We start from the raw sequence: 19,475 nt of genomic DNA, 5'->3' as shown, positions 1-19,475 counted from the left end.
AGACCTCCTCACACCTCCCCTTCTTGTATTCCAATTTAAATTATTAGCTCACCAAATCCTTAACTTACTTCTCCCTTTTAACTTAATTTAATTTATTCTAACATATTATTATTTTACTTTTCTTCTTTCTTCCATTTCCTCAATTTATATTTACAAACCTTATTTTCATTTAATTTAGACCATTTTAAAAACCAATTTTAACTTATCCAAATTTACACATCAATATTTATACCTCATTATTTTTTCTTAAACATTTTTCCTAAAGTCGACCAAAATTTCCCTTCCACGTTGTCAGGGGTTCAGAAGGAGAGACACAGGAGGGGGAGCAAATGGAGAGTGAGGAGGAGGAGTCCGAGGGGGGTGGAGGCAGTGACAGTGGAAAGAGTTACTCCACAAGCCTCTCCAGCGAATCGGAGGACTCACAGAAGGGAGCGCCAATGGCCAGAGCGAGGGGGGTTCCAGGGGGGAAGCCCCAGGAGGAAGGGGCTAGCGGGGAGTCCCTGAGCAGCAGTTGGAAGTCAGGACCAGCTTCCCCACCAGAGCGCAGTGGGGAGGGGGAGTCCCAGGAATCGGGACCAGTGTCCTCACCACCAGCGGGAGGAGAGGAGTCAGGTTTGGCCACGCCCACATCGGGAAGCGGGGAAACGGTCAGGAGGAAGGTTACCGGCTGAGCGCGCGCGCCAAGTTCAATTGTACAGGCGAGCGGCACAGCAGGGAGCCCGGGAAGGGAGCCAGGTCCTAAAGCCCGCCGGAAGGAAGGGCAGGACTCAGGAGGCTCAGCGTCAGAGGAGTCCAGGAAGGAGGAAACCCCAGAGGGCAGAAGGACCCAGCGAAGGAAAGAACAGCGCAGGAGGTGGAGCCGGGCTAGGATCTTAAACTGGTGTGGGAGGAGCAGTGAGTCAGAGGGGACTTAGCCGGTCTAGAGTTAAGACGTGGGGCGGCACGCCCAGAGCTTTGAAATGGAAACTAAACTTCAATAAAGACTTTTGTACATTACATCCACCGGGCGTTGGTCCTCTGTGAGCTGGGACCTAGAGGCAGTCCTGACAGTAAGTCCCCTCTCCTGTCCACCAATTTTACAACCTCGTGACGTGAGGGAAAGCAGCGAGGGGTGAAGATTGGTGCTTCGCGAGCTCACGAATACCAGGCAAATGACTACCGAAGAGAAGATAGCAAGCCTGCAGAACGCAGTGACACAGCTGAACGCAGAAATTTTGGCGTCCAGAAAGAAGGAACAGGAAGCAGCTGCTGCATGCCAGGATCTGCGAACCAGGTTAGAAGTGCTGACTACACAGGGGCTACAGACCACCAGACCAGAAGGGATTGGGCTGGGGAATAGAGGGGGGAGCCTTGTGTCTCATTTCGATGGGAACCTGCAGCAGTATCCTAACTTCAGAGCGGATGTAATATATGCACTGCAGCTGCTAGAGAAAGACTTTAGAAGGGAGGAAGAGAAAGTGGGATTCATAGTATCGCATTTACGTGGAGAAGCTAAAGCGTGGCTGCGCAATCTCTGGAGAGATAAGGATCCAGCCCTCCAAAATGTGGTTGCCTTCATTAAAGCGATGGATGCGTGTTTTTTGTCTGAAATTGATGTTGATATCGCTAGGAAGGAGATTCACGGACTAAGACAAGGCAGAGCCACTGTAAGGCAATATCACTCACGCTTTTTTGCATTGGTGAATGCACTGGGGTGGGAGAGAGAATCGCCTGCCGTCAGAGACCTGTTCTGGGAGGGGCTGAACGGAGCTGTGAAAGACGAAATTGCAAGGGGGGAGAGACCCCAGACCACCAAAGACGTGGTGGAGAGGGCGCTCACGATTGGAGTCAGGTTGGAAGAACGCCCTTGGGGCAAGGAGGAAGGGCATGGGGGACGTACGCCAGCAAGAGACCACCCCCCTTTCCCAAGGAAGCGGCGCGCGCTCGATCCATGCCTCCGCTGGGAGGGGGAGAGGAGCCGATGGAGATAGGTGGTGCTAAGGCTCAGTCCACCGCCGGAGCCCTAACGCCGGGAGCAGTCAAAATGAAGCCTCCTAGAGGGACCAGGAAGTGCTACATCTGCGACAGTGCTCAGCACATGGCGAAAGAGTGTCCCCAGAGGTTTCGCAAGCACACTGCAGCCGCAGCAACAGTAACAGAAGCAGTTCAGCAAAGTGACCCACAGCAGGGAAACTCCACTGTCTGGCTGGAGATGGAGCCACTGGGGGCCGGCCAGACAAGTCAGTGAAGCAATCCCCAGGAATATTACAGCCCACGGACCCCCTCCCGCCCAAACCAGTGGTGCAGCTCACCGCATCCCTTCAACTTCCCAATGGGCTCACCGTGGAAATCCCCATTACCATTGATTCTGGGAGCAATGCAGATTTTATAGGCATGGAGTTCATCAAGCAACATGGCATAGCCCTTCTGCCAGCGACGGTACCTCTGAACGTCGTCACGGTGGACGGCAGGGAGCTACTGGGAGGGCAAGTGCTGCAGCAGACGCCGCCAATGGTGATGCGCATTGGGAATCACCGCGAAGTCATCAGCTTCAACGTCACCCGCCTGTCAGACACGCCCATAGTGTTGGGCATGAGTTGGCTGGATAGGCACAGCCCGGCATTGGCATGGTACCAACGCCAACTGACCTTCGGCTCCTCCTACTGCGCAGAACACTGCATCCTAGCTGACCTGGAAGATGAGGGGCACGAGGATGGACCACAGCTAAACTTGGGCATGTTGCAAGCGGTACCCAACAAGTACAAAGACTTTTTGGAGATATTCTGCGAGAAAGAAGCCGACAGGCTGCCTCCCCACAGACCTTACGACTGCAAGATTGACCTCCTGCCGGGGGCGATGCTGCCGACGGGGAAACTGTATTCCATGTCTGAGGATGAACTGCAGGAACTCAGGGAGTTCATAGATCACAACTTGAAGCGGGGATTCATCCGGGAGTCCAAGGCGGTGGGGGGAAGTCCTGTGTTTTTTGTAAAGAAGCGGGACACGCCCCAGAAGAGGCTGGTCGTTGATTTTCGCGTCTTAAATTCGAAAACCAAGCCCTCAGCCTTCCCTATGCCCAAGATCGATGACCTGCTGGCGACGGTGAGGAAGGGTCGCATCTTTACCAAGTTGGATCTGCGCGGAGCGTACAATCTCATTCGAGTGCGGGAAGGCGACGAGTGGAAAACGGCCATGTTTACGCCGCTGGGCACCTATGAATATAGAGTTATGCCTTTTGGATTACAAAATGGCTCCCACTGTTTTCAGGCATTCATGCATCATGTCTTGGCGGGTCTTCTCTACAAGAAGTGCATCTGCTTCCTGGACGACATCCTGATCTTCTCGGAGTCGCAGGAGGCTCACGAGAGAGATGTCAGGGAAGTCCTGCAGCGGCTGCGGGAGCACAGGCTTTACGCCAAGCTGGAGAAGTGCCAGTTCTACAAGACGGAGGTGGATTTCCTGGGCTACAAACTGTCCGACAAGGGACTCGCCATGGACAGTGCCAAGGTACGTGCAGTGCTGGACTGGAAGAGCCCACGCAATCGGAAGGAAGTCCAGAGGTTCGTCGGCTTTGCCAACTTTTATCGCAAATTCATCAAAGGTTTCGCCATGCAGACAGCGGCCATCACCGACACCCTCAGTTCCAAGAAGAAGAAGTTCATCTGGACGGAGCAGGCAGAGCAGTCCTTTCAGAGGCTCAAGCATCTCTTCGCGTCCGAGGAACACCTACTACACGTGAACCCCAGCAGGCCCATGAGGGTGGAGACGGACGCCTCAGACAGGGCCGTGGGGGCCGTCCTGTTGCAGCAAGACCACCAGGGGGACTGGAGGCCGTGCGCTTTCTACTCCAGAAAACTCAGCAAGTCGGAGCAGAACTACACCATCTGGGACAGGGAGTTACTGGCCATACATGCAGCCTTCAAGGCGTGGCGGCACTTCCTCGTCGGAGCCAAGCACACGGTGCAGGTCCGCACAGACCATAAGAACTTGGAGTACTGGCGCACGGCGAGGTTCCTGAACCAGAGACACATCCGCTGGGCGGAGTTCTTTGCAGATTTCGACTTCAGGATAGAATACATCCCAGGAAACAACAACGTCATGGGGGACACGATGTCCAGGAAACCGCAGTATCTCGAGGAAGAGGCACCGGCGGCAGCCAAGCACATTTTCGCACCGAAGGCATGGGCATGCGCGTCAGCCACGGTGGACTTGGACGCGGTGCGTCGCGCGCTGCAGACGGACTCCTTCGCTCGAGCCAAGATGGAGGAGGTGCGTAGCGGCACGGCGAGGGACGGCGAATTCCAGGTACGCGACGGCCTGCTCATCCGCAAGGGAGCCCTCTACGTACCGGGAGACAACCTCTGCGCGAAAGTCCTGCAACAGCTGCACGACGCGCCCAGCGCGGGACACTTCGGCAAGGAGAAGACGGTGGACTTAGTAGCCAGAGACTTTTGGTGGCCCAAGATGCGGGGGGATGTCGCGGACTACGTCAATAGGTGCGACACCTGCCAAAGGGCAAAGCCGGTACACCAGCCGCCGGCGGGCCTGTTGGAACCGCTACAGACACCGTTCGAACCGTGGGAGAGGGTGGCCCTGGACTTTGTCACGGATCTGCCCAGCTCGAGAGGCAAGACGGCAGTACTCATGGTAGTAGACTTGTTCACCAAGATGGCCCACTTCATTCCTTGCGCGAAGGTGGCCACGGCCGAGCAGACCGCTAAGCTGTTTATAGACCACGTGTTCAAGGTGCACGGCCTGCCACGGTCTATCTTGTCCGACCGGGGGCGCCAGTTCATCTCCAACTTCTGGCAGAAGCTAATGGGCTTCCTGAACGTCAAGGTCAGCCTGGCGTCGGCGCGACACCCGCAGACTAACGGGCAGGCGGAGAGGGTCAACACCATCATGCAGCAGTACCTGAGATGCTACGCGAACCAGCAGCCCTCGACCTGGGTGGACTATCTACCGTTGGCCGAGTTTGCCTACAACAACACGAAGCACGGGTCCACGGGGGTGACACCGTTTTTCGCCAACAATGGACGGCATCCCAGAACCTTCCCGGAGTTGGAGAAAGTGAGGGAAGGGGAGCCGCAGGGAGCAGAGGCCGTGGCAGCGGAGTTGCAGGAGATCCACGAGCAGCTCAGGAGGCAGTTAGAGGTGGCGAAAAAGGCTTACAAAGTGCAGGCAGACCGACACAGGAGGGTTGGGGAAGACATCCGGGTAGGAGACTGGGTCTGGTTAGCAGCCCAGGCAGTTCCAGCCAGATCGCTGGCCAAGAAGAAGCTCGGGCACAAGCAGCTAGGGCCGTACCAAGTAGAGGTGCAGATTAACCCAGTGGCCTTCCGGTTGACACTCCCGGAGGGGTCCAGAATGCACCCGGTCTTTCATAGATCAGTGCTCACACCCTACAGAGAGCCCCACAGGTTTCAGGCACCAGGGACAGCGCCAGACCCGCTCAGGGAAGCGCCCGAAAAGGGGGGGTCGCCGAGAAGGGGGCCACTCAATGAAGCCACAGAGATTTTAGACTCAAGGTGGGGGGAGGACGGGATTGAATATCTTCTCGCCACAGAGGACACCCCGGCCAGCGCCTACAGGTGGGTGCCGGATTACGCATTGGAGGAGCAGTGGCTCAAGGAAGAATTCCATACACTTTTCCCGCACAAGCCCATGCCGGCGGGCTTTTTCGACGACTGTCTGTTCACACCCACACTCTCAGCCAGCACTTTCTGGGGTTTCTCTTCAGCTGAGGAATCGACTCCGGGAGGCAGTTCCCCAGAGGGATCACTCTCAGGTTTTGGCACGGGGGGATCTTATTGGTGGGAGGACCAACCCGAAGTGGGCTGGCGCAGAGACCTGCCGAAGGGACCCAGGGAAGTGGCGTCACCTCAGGCGACAGGGGGAGAGGGGGTCTTGGGTGATTTGGGGGCGGCTTCAGATTTCGAACACACCGCCCAGGAGATGGAAGCGGAGGAAATCGCCGTCGACGAGCCCATGGAGGACTTCCCGGACTTATCCCGATGGCTGCACGCCTCGGGGGACGAACTGTATCCTGAACTCACCCCCACAACACTGGAGCACCCGGAACCCGCACCTGAAGAGGGGGAGGGGGGAAGGGGGGGCTTCGAGGGGGGGATGGATGTCAGGGGTTCAGAAGGAGAGACACAGGAGGGGGAGCAAATGGAGAGTGAGGAGGAGGAGTCCGAGGGGGGTGGAGGCAGTGACAGTGGAAAGAGTTACTCCACAAGCCTCTCCAGCGAATTGGAGGACTCACAGAAGGGAGCGCCAATGGCCAGAACGAGGGGGGTTCCAGGGGGGAAGCCCCCAGGAGGAAGGGGCTAGCGGGGAGTCCCTGAGCAGCAGTTGGAAGTCAGGACCAGCTTCCCCACCAGAGCGCAGTGGGGAGGGGGAGTCCCAGGAATCGGGACCAGTGTCCTCACCACCAGCGGGAGGAGAGGAGTCAGGTTTGGCCACGCCCACATCGGGAAGCGGGGAAACGGTCAGGAGGAAGGTTACCGGCTGGGCGCGCGCGCCAAGTTCAAATGTACAGGCGAGCGGCACAGCAGGGAGCCCGGGAAGGGAGCCAGGTCCTAAAGCCCGCCGGAAGGAAGGGCAGGACTCAGGAGGCTCAGCGTCAGAGGAGTCCAGGAAGGAGGAAACCCCAGAGGGCAGAAGGACCCAGCGAAGGAAAGAACAGCGCAGGAGGTGGAGCCGGGCTAGGATCTTAAACTGGTGTGGGAGGAGCAGTGAGTCAGAGGGGACTTAGCCGGTCTAGAGTCAAGACGTGGGGCGGCACGCCCAGAGCTTTGAAATGGAAACTAAACTTCAATAAAGACTTTTGTACATTACATCCACCGGGCGTTGGTCCTCTGTGAGCTGGGACCTAGAGGCAGTCCTGACACACGTCTTTCCCAATTTCCATACCAATAGCAAAGCAAAGTAAAAATAAAACAAACTATATTTATATACCCTTTGGATTCCCAAACTCCACCCACCCTTTTCCCGGTTTCAGTCCTCAACAAAAATCCATCAGTCTCAATATACTGTTTAGCCTGGAGATCTCACGTCCGAGGCTCTCTATTCTCTCTCAGTTCCTCTCTGCCGGTCTTTTTGATAGTCTTTAATGTTAAACTCCAAATCTCGAAGAAGCTCCGGCCCAACAGGATCCATGTTTCTACCAGCCAGACCTCCATATTTAAAAATAAAGCTTATGGGGTACTTCAAATCTTGTTTTATACTCCTTTCAGGTCCAAATGTTCCCCAAGCTCCAGCTTCCACCTCCAATTCAGGCCAGGCTCTCCACATCAGATTTTTATTTTCCTTTTTTGTCATCATGTCAGGCCTCAAAATGCTGCTCTCCTTTAACTTCTGCAAAGTTTCAGCTCCTCCTTCCTTTTCTTCAGGGGCAACATATGTCACCTGCTCCATATTGTCAAAGCTCTCTTTTTTCTCTATTTGTTCAGTTGGATAGGCTCCTTGTTTCAAGTCCTTATCAGATTCAACAATGTTCTTTACTGCTAAGTCCAGAGTTGTAACATTTGTAGCCAAAACATCAGTTTGGCCTTGTAACTTTCCCAAGAGAACAAATGCTCTGTCCAATTCAGCCTGGAGTTTCCTTCCTCCAGCCATTCCTGTAATGTCACTAAACCCCTCTAGGGGGATTTTAGTTCCTTAATATTCCTTTCAGCTCAAGTCCAAAAGTCAGATTATTTTGTATCAGCCCTTCCTTATTTTCAACAAATTATTACAAATTAACCAACAGAAGCAACAAAAACAAGGTTCTCCTTTTCCGTCTCAACAGCCAACTTGACAGCTGTCAAACTTTTCAGTCTTTCATCAACAGGCTCTCTCGTGGGGCACTCCTGGGTCCGGGGGGGTGAAACTTCAGCTCCCAAAATTAATCTTCTTATGGCTTCCGGATGCGGCGCCTATAGGCAATGGCGGATTCCCTCTAACTGGAGGGAGAAGCTCTGCAGAAATCAGGTCCACCGCTGCAGCGAAGCGGAGGACCCTAAAAAAACCCGCAGGCGGGAGAAGCCTGGGGCCGTGGGACTCAGTGGGCACGCTGAGCGCCCCCCCGAACTGTCAAAGGAGCTCTGTAAAGAGCTCCGGAGCGGAGCGGGGGTTTGGCGCTGTGCTGGGAGTCGATCGCTACTTCTGCGGAGTGAAGCTGCATAGCAATTGCCGGAAAGCGCTGACTTTTTCCTGTGAACATCGAACTGAAACATCTACCCGTGAGTAAGAACTGGGGAAATTTGAAAGGATCAAAGAATAGGACTTAATACAAGTGAACCTGGAATTTGATTTTGACTTTGACACTTTGATCCTGGACTTTGATCTTGAATTTGAACCTGAAATCGGCAAAGTTTAAACAGGAAGCCCGCTTTGCCGATCTGTAGACAGAACAAAAGCAAGGGATAAAGGAGCTTTGAACCAAAGAAATTGACTTATTATAAAGAGCTAAATCTCACTGCCTGACAGACGAGCCCCCCCCCCCGCCCACAAGTTGGGAAAGGGGGGGATAGAACCCACCATTCAATCTTTGATATTGGACTGCCTTAAATAATTGAAAGGTCACTCTGAATGCACCGTTTTATAGACATTGTAATCATTACTGCAGATCTCTGCAAGAGAATGGCAACTTTTTAAAGGGAATATCTGAGCTTGTAACTGTTGCTATCTGTGTATCATTGGCATACTTATGAAGTTACTGTTTTACAATCATCATTCATGAAACATTTTGCTACTCTGCTCCCCTAGAGGAAGTTTGTGTTATAGCTGGGGATTTTCCACTGCAGCTGTCCTTTTTTTTACTGCTGAGAAACAAACCTGGGAGTTGTGAGAGCTGTGTGAGTGACCTTGACTCTCTGAGGCACAGGAATGGATCAAGACAAACAACAAGATAAGTCTCAGGAGAAGCCACAAGTGAAAGCAACAAAATATAAAACTAGACAACAGCAGCAATTGCTGGCACAGCAGCAACACTACAGAAGAGCATCTGTAACAGGTCTTTCTGTTCCACAAGTTACAGAAAGAGAAGAACCAAAAGAAGCAGGACCAGATTCTACAACATTAGACAAGATTCTTTCAGCCTTACAAAATTTGACAGCTAAGATAGATTTAAATACTTCAACTATTAAAGACCTTGGACAAAAAGTGAATGACGTAGGACAGAAAGTGAACTCCAACACCCAGGCAATTGACAGGTTACTGCAGGAATCCAAGGAGACAAAACAGACAGCAGAGGAAGCGAAAGAGAGGATGGTGGCGGTAGAGGAAAAAATACCGCCAATAAATAGAAAATTGGATGATTATAAGGCACAATTTTCTCTGATCGAACTTAAGGAAAAGCAGGCCAATCTGAGAATAAGAGCGGTCCCAGAAACAGAGGAAGGAGAATTAATAGAGTTTCTTACATTGGAATTTGAGACTTTCTGGGGCCTGGATCCAGAAGAATTTAAGATAGTGAGTGCTTTTCGACTGGGAAGGGTCAAAAGGAAGAACAGAGCGAGGGACTGCCTGATTTCGTTAAGATCTAAAGAAGAGATAAAATACTGAGTCTACACTACCAGAAAGCACTTGAGATCGGAAGTGAGATAATTGAAATTTTTAAAGATATCCCAAAATACCTACTAGATCTCAGAACTAACTACGGAGATCTGGTAGGCCTACTAAGGAAGAACAACATTCTGTTCAGGTGGGAATTTCCGCAAGGCCTCTCGTTTACATTCAAAGGAAAGAAAATAAAGATAAGATCAAAGGAAGATAAAGTGAGTTTCCTGAAAGATTTTGGTGAAGAACTACGAAGGGAGGCCAGAACAAAAGAACTGGAGATACTAGGACTGGGACCACCTGATCTAGAAAGGCACCCCTTGCGGTTGAACCAATTAGAGAAAGAGACACAACCATCAGAAGAAGAACAACTTTTGGGAGCGGTTGGAGGAACCTTACTATAACTACAACATGTCTCTGCAGATGTTAACCTGGAACATTCGGGGTCTGAATTCCCCCAGCAAGAGGAAGAGAATTTTCCACATGTTGAAAAAGGAACAATTGGACCTGATTTGTTTACAAGAAACACATATAACAAGACTCCACAGGAAATTATTGATAAACAAGAGACTAGGCCAAGAATTTATCTCATCGGACAAAGTCAAAAAAAGAGGAGTTGTGATATACGTAAAGGAGAAATTGTCACCAAAATTTCTTTTTAAAGATGAACACGGACGATTTGTAGTAATTGAAATACAAGTACAAGGAGAGAAAGTATTAATAATTGGAGTCTATGCACCTAATGAGGGGAAATCAGAGTTTTATAAGAAGCTGCATGAGACGTTGTTGGATCATATGGACCAGAACATTATCTTGATGGGAGATATGAATGGCGTTGTGTCAACAAACATGGATAAATCTGAAAGACAGGTAGTTACAAAAGATGGAAGACTACCAAAGACTTTTTTTGAAATGACAGACAATATGGACTTGATTGACATTTGGAGAACTAAAAACACCCTAGGTAGAGAGGGGACTTTCTTCTCTGAAGCTAATATGACTTGGAAAAGAATTGACCAAATTTGGATTACAAGAGGGATGGCACCCAAGATTCGGAAGGTGGAAATCTGCCCAACAATCTGCTCCGACCATAACCCTGTGAGAATGGACATGAAATTAACACCGATTGGTTCCTTTAGATGGAGAATGAACGACACCTTGTTCAGGGACCCTGAAATTATTAAGAAGGCCCAAAAAATTATGAAAGATTATTTCGAAATAAATTTGAAGACAACTGTGGAAAAAAGAGTAATCTGGGACGCGAGTAAAGCCGTTATGAGAGGTTTTTTGATCCAGCAAAATGCTATAAAGAGGAGACTTCAAGAGGAAAGAAAAGAAAAGAGAAATTTAGAGAAAATTGGAGAAGGAGAGAAGAGATTAAGGACTAAACCAAAGTCACAGGAGATCCTGCGAGAAATTAAATTATATCAGGCACAATGCTTGAAATTGGTTGATCAGGACATAGAATGGAAGATTAAACAAATGAGACAAAAAACTTTTGAATCGGCTAATAAGTGTGGAAAGCTGCTAGCTTGGCAGCTGAAGAAAAGACAAAAATTAAACACTGTGACCAATCTTGAAGTAAATGGAAGGAATATACAAAACCCACAGGAGATTAAAGATTGTTTCCAGAGATACTTCAAACAATTGTATGCACAAGGGCCACAGAATGAGACCAAGATTGAGAAATTTTTAGAAACAAATGGATTACAAAATATATCCCAAGAGAACAAATTAATATTGAATGACAGAATTTCTGAACAGGAGGTTGAAGGTGCCATTAAGAACTTGCAACTAGGCAAGTCTCCAGGCCCGGATGGGCTTTCCTCCAAATATTACAAAGTAATGAAAGACTATCTAATTCAACCATTAATGGAGGTTTGCAATGAAATTATGGAGGGGAAAAGAGCGCCGGAGTCGTGGAAAGATGCTTACATCACGCTTATACCGAAAAATGAATCAGAAAAGACACAACTTAAGAACTACCGCCCCATATCCCTACTTAACGTGGATTACAAAATTTTTGCGGATATTTTAGCTAAAAGATTGAAAAAAGTTCTAGCAGGAATTATACATAAAGACCAAGCAGGCTTTCTCCCAGGCAGATATATGTTAAATAATACGAGGAACTTAATTGACATTTTGGAAAAACTACAAGTTAACATCAATACAAAAGCTGTACTGATATTCATTGATGCAGAGAAAGCCTTTGATAATATTTCTTGGAGTTTGATGAAGAAAAATTTGCAAGGGATGGGGGTGGGAGAAAGGTTTGGAAACGGTATAGGGGCGATTTACTCGGAACAAAAGGCAAAATGAATAGTGAACAATGCAGTTACAGAAGAAGTTAAGATAGAGAAAGGGACACGACATGGCTGCCCAATTTCCCCTTTGCTTTTTATTTCAGTCCTGGAGGTCTTGCTGAACATGATTAGAAGGGACCAACAGATTCAGGGTATACAGGTCGGAGCCAAACATTACAAACTGAAAGCTTATGCAGATGACCTAGTTTTGACATTACAGGAGCCAATCCCTAGTACTAGAAGAGCTTTGGAAATAATACAAGAATTTGGTCAGGTGGCAGGGTTTAAATTGAATAAATCAAAAACTATGGTTTTAGAGAAGAATTTAACACCAATTGAGAAGGAAAGGTTTCAGGGAGAAACAGGCTTAACAGTGGTGAAAAAAGTAAAATACCTAGGGGTGAATATGACTTCGAAGAATGTTAATTTATTTAAAGATAACTATGAAAAGTGCTGGTCTGAAGTGAAAAAAGATCTTGAAATGTGGACAAACTTAAAGCTTTCCTTACTGGGTAGAATTGCAGTTATTAAAATGAATGTATTGCCAAGATTGTTGTTTTTGTTTCAAACGTTACAGATAATTGACAAGATGGACTGTTTCAAGAAGTGGCAAAAAGAAATTTCTAGATTTGTCTGGCAGGGCAAAAAGCCCAGAATTAAATATAAAATTCTTACTGATGCAAAGGATAGAGGGGGGTTTGCCCTGCCGGACTTTAAACTATATTATGAGGCAGCAGCTTTTTGCTGGCTGAAGGAATGGCTACTTCTTGAGAATACAGACATTCTTGCTTTGGAAGGATATGATAATGTTTTTGGATGGCATGCATACTTGTGGTACGGTAAGGACAAAGCACATAAGGCGTTCAAAAATCATATTGTCAGGAAAGCATTGTTCAATGTCTGGGTCAGATATAAAGACTTCTTGGAGAATAAAACCCCAAGGTGGCTCTCACCTATGGAGGCTAAGGCCTTGAAAAAATCTAATATGGGATCGAATTGGCCAAAATATTGGGAAATTCTGGAACAGGAGGGGGACAAACTGAAATTGCAGAGTTATGAGAAACTTAAAGATAAGGTGCATGACTGGTTACATTATTTCCAAGTAAGAGAGGCCTACAATTCGGACAGGAAAAATGGTTTCCAGGTGGAAAAATCGAAGTTGGAAACAGAATTGCTAGAACCCAGTGCTAAGGTATTGTCGAGAATGTATAATTTGCTGTTGAAATGGAATACTGAGGACGAAACGGTTAAATCTGCTATGATAAAATGGGCACAAGATATTGGTCATAACATTATGTTTGCTGACTGGGAACGGTTGTGGACCACCGGTATGAAATTTACAACATGTAATGCCTTAAGAGCGAATATTATGAAAATGATTTACAGGTGGTACATGACCCCAGTCAAGCTAGCAAAAATTTATCATTTGCCCGATAATAAATGTTGGAAATGCAAAGAAACGGAAGGAACATTCTTTCACCTTTGGTGGGCCTGCCGAAGGATTAAGGCTTTCTGGGAAATGATCTATAATGAACTGAAAAAAAGTATTTAAGTATACTTTCTTAAAGCAGCAAGAATACTCATCGCAAAGTATTGGAAGACACAAGATCTACCCACCTTGGAAGAATGGCAGATGCAAGTAATAGACTATATGGAACTGGCAGAAATGACCGGCAGAATCCGAGATCAAGGAGAAGAACAGGTGGAAGAGGATTGGAAGAAGTTTAAAGTTTACCTACAAAAATATTGTAAAATTTATGATTGCTAAGGGCATTGTAAATGAAATGAAGGGGTTCCAGTGATTAAGATAAATAAGAGTATAAAGGGAAGGATAAAGGATGAATTCGAATATTAAATGATTTTGCTGAATTAATTTATAAAGTGGAATATAAGAAAGGAAGGCGGGTGGAAGTAAGGAAAATAAGATCTGGAAGGGCATTAATTTGAAAAAGAGTGTTTTTTATGCTAAATTTTCTTTTTTATGTTTTTCTTTTTTATGTTTTTGTGTGTGTATTTTTGATGTGTGCTGTTTGTTGTTTTTGTGATTTTAGTTATTTTTTATTGGTTGTTAACTTTTGTAAAATCTAATAAAATATGATTTAAAAAAAACAAAATTAATCTTATTATCCTCCAGCAAAAATTATTATAATGTCAAAACCGTGAAATTAAAATCTTTTACTAAAAAAAGAAAAGATTCTCTCGACCTTAGCTAGAAGGTCCTTTGCTTTAAATTGTTTACAAAGAGGGGGGTGGACTTCCTTTTTAACCCTTCCCCGCTCGTTCCTGATCCGCCAAATTTTTCTTTAAAATTCCAATTTCCGTATTACTCACGGGTTGATGTTTTAGAGTCCGAATGTTCCAAGGAAAAAGTCAGCGCTCTCCGATAATGGCTTGCGGCTTCACTCCGCAGATGAAGGAGTACTCTCAGCACCGCACCACACCCCGTCCCCGTTCCGAAACCTTTAAAAAGTCTCCTTCACGGATTGGGGGGGGCGCAAATCTGCAGAGCCGATTCCCTCCGGAGCTCGGAGGGAATCCGCCATTAATCGATGGCGCCAATGATTGTTGATCATTATTCTCAGTATGTGTGGATTCACGTACTGGAGAAACCACAGGAAACCTTAGCAAAGTTCAGAGAGTTTTGTGATAAGGTTAAATTTGTTCATGATGCTAATGTCACAGATGTAAAGCCAATTTTTGTTTCACAGGATTTTCAAGATTTCCTTGAGAAACGTGAGATAGATCATAAGATTGCTGTCTCTGAAGCTTCATGGTACAAGTGTGTGTGTATGAAGGTGAACACAGAATTGCAGAAAGGCATGAAAGCCCAACTGCTTAGTTCACATTTGCCCCAAGAGTTCTGTTTGGTTTTTTTAAAAAAGTAATATTTATTAAAATTTCAAAAATTACAAAGTAAGGAAAAGATAATAAAACAAAAAATTACAAAATCAATTTTTCTGTAACTTATCTTTCATTTACTTGTTTCCTTGACCTCCTCACACCTCCCTTTTTTGTATTCTAGTTCAATTAGTTAATTCAGCAAATCCTTTCCATCTTTGTTTTTAATCTTAATCATTTATCTTAATATATTGTAACTTTACATTCTCACCTGTTCACAACCCATTTTTACATACTCCTTTATAACATTACTTCTAAAACCACATAACTTCATTCCAGCATACTTCTAACATTCCTTAATTTTACTATGTTTCTGTAGATAGTCTTTAAATTTCTTCCAACCTTCTTCTACCAATTCTTCTCCCTGGTCTCGGATTCTGCCAATCATTTCCACCAGTTCCATATAGTCCATCACCTTCATCTGCCATTCTTCCTTGGTGGGTAAATCTTGTGTCTTCCAATACTTTGCGATGAGTATTCTTGCTGCTGCTGTAGCATACATAAAAAAGGTTCTATCCTTCTTTAACACCGATTGGCCGACCATGCCCAGGAGAAAGGCCTCTGGTTTCTTCAGAAAGGTATATTTAAATACCTTTTTCATTTCATTATAGATCATCTCCCAGAAAGCCTTAATCCTTGGTCACGTCCACCAAAGGTGAAAAAATGTACCTTCAGTCTCTTTACATTTCCAGCATTTATTATCAGGCAAATGATATTTTTGCAAGCTTGACTGGTGTCATGTACCACCTGTATATCATTTTCATAATATTCTCTCTTAAGGCATTACATGCCGTAAACTTCATACCTGTGGTCCATAACTGTTCCCAGTCAGCCAACATAATGTTATGTCCAACATCTTGTGCCCATTTAATCATAGCAGATTTCACCGTTTCATCCTGAGTGTTCCATTTCAACAGCAAGTTATACATTCTTGACAGAATCTTAGTTTTGGGATCTAACAGTTCTGTTTCCAATTTTGATTTTTCCACCTGGAAGCCAATTTTCTTGTCCAAATTGTATGCCTCCATTATTTGATAATAATGAAGCCAATCTTGCACTTTGTCTTTCAGTTTTTCAAAGCTCTGCAATTTCAATTTGTCTCCCTCTTGTTCCAAAATTTCCCAATATTTCAGCCATTTGGCCTCCATATTGAGCTTTTTCTGAGCCTTCGCTTCCATCGGTGACAACCACCTTGGGGTTTTATTTTCAAGTAGGTCTTTGTATCTTGTCCAGACATTAAACAATGCTTTCCTGACAAATGCTTTCAATTTGTACTGTTTAGCTCCGACTTGTATTCCTTTAACCAATTGATCCCTTCTAATCATATTTAAAAGAACCTCCAGGACCGATATAAAAAGCAATGGGGAAATTGGGCAACCTTGTCGTGTTCCTTTCTCTATCTTGAATTCCTCCGTCACTACATTATTGACAATTAATTTAGCCTTTTGTTCTGAATATATTGCGCCTATGCCATTTCCAAAACCTTGACCAACCCCCATCCCCTGTAGGTTCTTCTTCATAAAACTCCAGGAAATATTGTCAAAAGCTTTCTCCGCGTCCACAAAAATCAAAACTGCTTTGGTGTTAATATTCACTTGTAGTTTTTCTAAAATATTAATTATATTTCTCGTATTATCAGACAAGTGTCTACCCGGGAGAAAGCCTGCTTGATCTTTATGTATCTCTTCTGCTAGTACTTTTTAAAAATCTTTTAGCTAAAATATCTGCAAAAATTTTGTAATCCACATTGAGCAGAGATATGGGGCGGTAATTCTTAAGCTGTGTCTTCTCGGACTCTGTTTTCGGTATAAGTGTAATATAAGCTTCCTTCCACGACTCTGGTGTTTTTTCCCCTTCCAAAATTTCATTACAAACTTCCTTTAATGGTTGTATTATCCATTCTTTCAGGGATCTATAATATCTTGAAGTTAAACCATCCGGCCCTGGAGATTTGCCCAATTGCCTATTCTGAATGGCACCTTCTACCTCCTGCTCCGTTATTTTATAATTCAGCATTAGCTTGTTTTCTTGAGAGATTTTTTGTAATCCATTTGTTTCCAAAAATCGATCAATGTCAATTTCTTTCTGTATCCCTTGTGTATATAGTTGTTTAAAGTACCTCTGGAAGCACTTTCTAATCTCCACTGGATTCTGTATGTTCTTTCCTTCCACTTCCAAATTTGTAATAGTATTGAGTTTTTGTCTTTTTTTCATTTGCCAAGCCAGCAATTTCCCACATTTGTTTGCCGATTCAAATGTTTTTTGTCTCATCTGTTTAATTTTCCATTCTATTTCCTGGTTAATCATTTTCATATACTGTACTTGATGTAGCTTTATTTCTCTCAAGATCTCCTGCGACTTTGGTTTTGCTCTCAGTTTCTTCTCACCTTCCTTTATTTTCTCCAAAATTTTGTCTTTTTTTCTCATTTTGAGCTCTCTTCTTTATTGCATTCTGTTGTATCAAAAACCCTCTCATAACTGCTTTGCTTGCTTCCAAGATTACTCTTTTTTCAACAGTAGTATTCATGGTTATCTCAAATCAAGTCCAATTGTTCCTTTTTTAATAAATGAAAGACTCTTCGCCTTTTTTGAGGGGAGTTGAGTCCATTAACATTCCAGCTTAGTAGTTGCAGTGCCATGATGTAGTTACTCTGTGCTGGTCCCGGGGGGAAGGTACCGTTACCGTAGTCCGAGTTCACAAGACGAGAGGCGAGGTCCGAAACAGGGAGCCGGGCGGGGAACAGGAACGCTGGAAGGTCAGAAGCAGGAGGCCGGGCAGGGAACAGGAACACTGGAAGGTCCGAAGCTGGGAGCCGGGCGGGAACAGGAACGCTGGAAGGTCAGAAGCAGGAGGCCGGGCAGGGAACAGGAACGCTGGAAGGTCAGGAGCAGGAGGCCGGGCAGGGAACAGGAACACTGGAAGGTCTGAAGCCAACAACGACGTTGCTCCCGCAACCTGGGACCGGGCTGACTGACCTTTATCTTCTTCTAAGGCCAGGGGCGGTCCCGGCCCCCAGGAGCCCCGCCTCCCCTGGCCTTAAGGCGAGCACTCCTCCTGGGAGCAACCTGTTCCCTTCGCCTCTCTGCCCTAAGCCTCTGCAGTTCAGGAGAGGCCGAAGGGTTACTGGGCCCCGGAGGAGGCTCACCTGTAGACACTGAGTCCTCAAGCACCTCTGGGGCCAGAATGGTTTCACCTGGTGCCTGCTCCTGAGGATCTGACACAGGTGCAGGCTCCTCAGAATCTAGGCCTTGCCCCAGTTTAGTCGGCCCTGGAGGCGGGGACTCCTGTGCAGGCTGGGATTCCTCTGGTTCAGCCTCTGAATCGGAATCCCAGGCCATCACACCATCCCCCCTCCCAGCCCCCCCCCCTCAATCGAGGGTCCGGACCCGGCTTGCTGGGGTACGCCGCATGGAACTCTCGGAGGCAGGCAGGCGCTTGGACGTTGGCGCTGGTTCCCAGGACCGGTCCTCCGGTCCATACCCCTTCCAGTCAATGAGATACTGCAGCTTTCCCCTGCGGTATCGGGAGTCCAGAATGCGTTCCACCTCGTACTCAGGCTCTCCCTGAACCAAAACTGGCTGCGGTCGGGGATGGTTCAGGTGGAACTCATCGGGTGGGGCCACCGGACTCAGAAGGGACCTGTGGAAGACCGGGTGAACCTTCAGGGTTGCGGGCAACCGGAGACGGAATGCCACAGGTGAGACTTGGTCCACGATAGGAAACGGGCCGGTGAAACGGGCGTCCAACTTCCGCGAAGGTCGAGAGGGGTGGAGGTGGCGAGTGGAGAGCCATACCAGGTCACCGACATGAAGTTCCGGCCCCACCTGGCGGTGGCGGTCGGCCTGGGCCTTGTACGCCTCCTTGGCCTGGTGCAGTTGCTCCATCAAAAGCTGCTGCTGGGACTGGAGCTCCTGAAGCCACTCCGTCACCGCAGGGACCGCGGATGCCGGCAGCACATCTGGAAACAGCCGTGGATGATAACCGTAACTGGCCTGGAACGGGGTCTGCTGGGTGGATGCATTCACCGCGTTGTTGTAGGCGAACTCCGCCAATGCTAGGTGGTCGACCCAGTCAACCTGCTGGTAGCTGCAGTAACACCGGAGGTACTGCTCCAGCACCGCGTTCGCCCGTTCCGTCTGGCCATCGGTCTGCGGGTGGTAGGCTGACGAGAGACAGACCTCTGTCCCGAGGGTCTGGTGCAATGCGCGCCAGAACCGGGATGTGAACTGAACGCCCCGGTCGGACACCACACGCTCAGGTAGGCCATGCAGGCGGAAGACATGCTGAAGGTACAGCTGAGCGGTTTCCTTGGCTGTGGGGACAGATGGGCAGGGGGCACAGTGTACCATCTTAGTGAAATGGTCGTAGAAAACTAGAAGGCAGGTACAGCCACGAGACGGGCGAAACCATGTGCCAAGGACGTGGTGGAACTGGCAATGGCTGAAGTAGGCCGGGGGGTCGCCCGGTAGGGCCCTTGGCCCGCCGGCAGACATCACAACCAGCAACGTAGCGAGCCACGTCAGCCTTCAGGCAGGGCCACCAAAACTCACGGCTTACCAGATGGGTGGTCCGATACCGCCCAAAGTGCCCCGCTGCTGGGGCATCATGGGTCATCCGGAGAACCTCAGCCCGCAGTGACCCTTGCGGGATGTACAGGCGACCGTGGTGCAGCAGAAGGCCCTGATGCAAGACCAGCCCCGGATACTGAGGGCTGGACCCTTCAGCCAGCTCCCGGAGTCGTTCCTGGG

The sequence above is a fragment of the Podarcis gaigeae genome, assembly GCF_964106915.1.
Source record: "Podarcis gaigeae genome assembly, chromosome: W".
Lineage (NCBI taxonomy): Eukaryota > Metazoa > Chordata > Lepidosauria > Squamata > Lacertidae > Podarcis > Podarcis gaigeae.
This window is presented reverse-complemented; position numbering follows the sequence as displayed.